We start from the raw sequence: 4,989 nt of genomic DNA on the forward strand, positions 1-4,989 counted from the left end.
TTACCCCATTCTATTTCCTTTCCATTTCTCTTAGTATTATCTTCTTTTTTACCCCTAGTTATATACATATATATATATATATATATACATATACATTTCAACATTTCATCCTATACAGTTTGTCACTATTCCTTCTAAGTTCCTTCTTCTAGCTACCCTAAATTTTTAAAAGTTACCAATATTATCTTTTCTTATAGGAATACAAATCATTTGAACTTAGTGTGTCCCTTAAAAAAAAGTTGTTTTTTTTTCCTTTCATAATTACCTTTTGGTGATTCTCTTGAGTTCTGTGTTTGGGCAAAAATTTTTCTGTTTAAGTCACAACTTTTCTTTATGAATGCTTAGAGGCATCTATTTTATTAAATTACTATACTTTCCCCTGCAAGAATGTAATAAATTTTGCTGGGTAGTTGATTCTTGTTTGTAGACCCAGTTCCCTTACTTTCCAGAATATCATATTCCATGCCTTCTGTTCCTTCAGTGTGGATAAAGCCAGGTTCTGTGTTATCCTAACTATGGTTCCATGATATCTGAATGGTTTCTTCTTACCAGTTTGTAGTATCTTTTCCTTGGTCTGGTAGTTCTTGAATTTGGCTATAACATTCCTGAGAGTTGTCAACTGGGGATTAAATGCAGGAGGTGATCTGAAGATTCTTTCAATATACACTTTTCCCTCTTGCTCAAGAATGTCAGAGCAGTTTTCTTGGATAATTTCCTACAGAATGATGTCCAGGCTTTTTCTTTAGTCATGCTTTTCCAATAGTCCAATAATTCTTAAACTGTCTCTTCAGGACATATTTTCTAGGTCTATGGTTTTATCAATGACATGTTTCATATTTTCCTCAATTCTTTTCATTATTTTGATTTTGTTTTATAGATTCTTGATGCCATGTGAAGTCATTTGCTTCTAGTTGTTAAATTCCAATTTTTAAGGACTGAATTTCATCCCTGACTTTTTCATCATCCTTCTCCTTCTAGTCTTTTTTCTTTGTAGGTCATCTTTCACTTTCTTTTTCTCGTTTTCAAGCTGGTCAATTCTGGCTTTCAAGAGACTATTTTCTTGTTTTAGTTCATGTGCCTCTATTTCCAGATAACTTATTTTGCTTTTTAAGTTCTTTTCCCAATTGTCTTCAGCCTCTCTTAATTGTTTTTTGAATTGCGTTTTGAGTTCTTCCAAAGCCTGAGTACAATTCACTTGAGTTTCTGCATTTTTTCTTGGTGTTCCTTGGTCTTCCTCTGTTTCATTTACTTTTTGTTCATTACCCAGCTAGAAGCTGTCAATTGTATATTTTTCTTTTTGTGCTATTTACTCATATTTTTTTCCTTCTTTCCCCCTGTTATTGACTGTAATCTTACTCCTCTGATTATTTGCTGGTTCTGTGGGTTTGGGCTAGGTGAATTATTTAGTTCACTATGAAAATCTCCACTTTTGAGTGAAGAATACCTCTAGCACATGCTTTAGTGAAGTGTTATGTATTTAAAAATAATGTAGTACAGATTCCAGTGTTTATTATATTTGGGAATTGGAATATAGGAAGTTATGCTTAAGAAGACAAGTCTCAGCCCTGGTTCATTTGCAAATCATTTTACTCACACATGATTCACTCATTCACTATTTAGCATGAGGGAACAGAAACTGTTTTAGGCCACTAACTACACTGATCAGCACTGTGCCTGAGACCATCCCGAATGCCAGGGCAGAGAAAGACTTTAACTCTCTAGTAGTGAGTCTAGTACTTTACTGATAACTCATCTACTGAGAATGGTCACATAGATTAAAGACTATTCTGGCTAGCTAAAGGAGTAACAACAATTAATGAAGATACAAAAGCCTAAACAGAAATGAAACTTTCCATTTCTCTCTAGCCCATTCTTTCTCCTCAGTGAAGAATCTTTCTACTTGTTAGGTATGTTAGTAATGATTCTTATTGTGGGTTTGTGGGATCAATATTTCTGAAAGGGGTTTAAGCTGCATCAAAGAATTCCATAGGGCCTCCCAGAACTCTAAGAGAGGAGGCAGTTAAAGGCAGTTGGAGTCCTGGTATTAAAAAGCTAGGTCACCCTTCGTGCATGGTTCTTGTCCTGATCCTGGGGCTGACTCTTGACTCTTAGATCTGGGCAGAGGGGCAAACTATGCAGCTCTGAGCTGGGTCATTCTGTCTCTGAGAGCCAAAGCTGCTTTACTTTTGTTAGACCTTCAAGCAATACCACAGTCTACCTTAGTTTAGCTATCTAGGTTTAGAAAGAAGAATATTTAGAGGCTTAGATAGGAGATCAGCCATTCAAGATACATTTCCCCCTTTGGGGGGAGGAGCTGCTTATTTGACATAGCTGTTTTAGGTAGTTCCTTACCTCTCAATCCTAAACCATTTTCCCCCTTCCTATTCCCAGATATAATTAAAACCTTATCATCTAGGGACTGTGTCTGGATATAGATAATTTGGAGAAATACTCACATCCTCCATAAGCCAAGTTCCTTTTACTAGTGGCTCTGAAGTTGATCCTAACCCCTGAGCCAGTGAATTGCTTCTTAGGACATCAAGCCTCACCCATTCTATTGTTATGAATAAAATGGATATAAATGGATATATCCAAAAGTATAAATATTTTATTTATATCCATATTGGTAAAATATAAGATGACCATGCGACTGCTAAGATCTAATTCAAATTGCCTGCCATTACCTTATCCCTCCTGCTGCCTCCTACCAAAAAGAGCATCCCAATCAAGTCCTCTCTATTTAAGCTTCACTTTATGTTGGCTCACTTCACCACCTAAGAAGGAAGCCCATTGAATCATGAGAAATGTAGTTTCAAATTCCCTTAAACATCCACAGGAAGTTTATGTCATATATCTAAATATTTAAGTCTCAAATGAACCCCAAATTTCCACTAATACATTCCCCCCTGAGAGTGGAAAGAGACTGGTCTCTTTGAACACTCTTGTAAACATAACTTTTAAATTACAGAAATTTGGGGATAAAAGAAAAGAGGATAAAAACTAGCCGCATTGACAAAAAGCCAATTGGGGCAGACCCCTATTGGCATAAGAGTGTACATTCAAAAACAAATGCATTCAACTCCCCATAGTTCAATCAACTGCACCCAAGCGTTCATTTTGGATCTTCAAGATCCAGTGAAAGTTCTTCAGGCATCTTCATGGTGCCTTCTCCAAAGAAGTTCATTGTCTGGATTCTGGGTAGATAGCAAATGTCTTATCCTGAAATTACTCTCAAAAGAATTTAAACTTTACATTATAGATTACAAAACATACATTCCCTTCTGAGGAGAATTATACATTCCCCTCCCTGAAATTACTCCTAAAAGAGTTAAAATTTTACATTATAGATTATAATACAGACATTATGATTATAAAATTCACACACTCCCCTGAGGAAAATCTATAACATATTCTCCCCTGAAGGGGGTACCCCAGGTCAGCTAAGGATACATGGCTGAGTCATGGGGTTGAATAAAATCAATTGGCAAAAGAAATAAATAAAAATATAAAATACAAATAAAATACAAATAAAAGAGAAAATAATTGACTTGTGAATGAAATGTAAAATGTCAAAATCTTATGTGCAAAAAATGTAAGGAAAAATAAACTTATAACAGGTCCTTGAATCAAGGCCCAATTAAAGTGATTTAAGCAGTTTGCAATTGCCCATTCAGGAGCCAGGACTACAGAAAGCTGCCATTCTATATATAAGAAAAATAACAGGACCAAATATGTGTGCAAGGGAAATGTCTTTCCCTGCTCTGGTTTTTCTGCACCTTTTCAGGGAATGAGTCATACTGATAGCCAATCTTAAGTGATTACTAGGAAAAGAAGCTCAGGGGAAGTCTGGCCTCTAACATGTTAGAAACTGCAACCCCAAACATCAAATACTAATTTCAAGCCCTTCAGTATTGGTATAGAACTTCCTCAATCCATGGTCTGCATGACCTTTTGCTTCTTGGCACTTTGCAGATTCTCAGTAGGTCTCCATGATCTTGTGGCTTTTTTTAGCACTTCTGCTGGAATCAGACAGAGCGACATTAATCACAGTCCCATAATAGTTATCAATAATTGGCAGGTTACCATAGTCTAAGGCTTTCTGGGTATGCATTAATATTATAGCAAATATATATTTATATTAAGCTTATATCACTGCACTGTAAAATCAAAAAAGGATTAACATTCATTATATGTACTTTAAGTACCAAAATGAGAAAAAAGAAAGAGTGAATTATTCCATTAAAAATTAAAAGGAAAAGCAATGATAATTTTTTTTTAAATTCAGGGAAAAATACAATGCTCTCAAGCATAAAAATGAAAGAAAAGAACACATATTGCATTGCACATGCAAGGAAGAAAAATAAAAGAATGTTTAAAAAATAAAAAAATATATAGCTTAGAATTAGTGAAAGGATTTTCACCCCAAAATGAGATCCATTTCCTGTTAAGCTTTTGCATGAACTGTGAGTGTAAATGGTTTTTGCAAAACAGAAGATTCATAATGCACATTCAAATAAAGTACCATAATTTCCAATAACACATTTAAAAACAATAACAAACAAGCTCATTATTATGACCACTTCTTATGATGTTTAAAAACTAGATATTCAAGGTACGGTTGCCAGAAATCAGATTAATGCAATTTCAAATTAAAATAGACCCAAGTCAGGATGACTTTTATGGAAGTTTATTTACAATTAGGAAGGTTGAAGGTAGGGAAATTGAGAGAGAGAGAAACTCTGGCCCAGACCAGAGATCTGTACCAGGTAAGAATTTAGAGGCCCTAGGAAAGGAGCACAGAGGTTAATTAAACAAGGCTTCTAGCCATAAGGCCTTTTACAATTAGAGAGGCAAGAGAGGCCTCCTTGAAGGCAGAACCTCCAGAAAAGCCAAGGGAGGAGAAAGGAAGTCAGCCTAACTTACCCACATGACAATTCAGAGGGAAGCAGTCTGAGGTCTAGCCAGAGATCCTTCTACACCAAGTTCAAA

The sequence above is a fragment of the Gracilinanus agilis genome, chromosome 1 (assembly GCF_016433145.1).
Source record: "Gracilinanus agilis isolate LMUSP501 chromosome 1, AgileGrace, whole genome shotgun sequence".
Classification (NCBI taxonomy): domain Eukaryota; kingdom Metazoa; phylum Chordata; class Mammalia; order Didelphimorphia; family Didelphidae; genus Gracilinanus; species Gracilinanus agilis.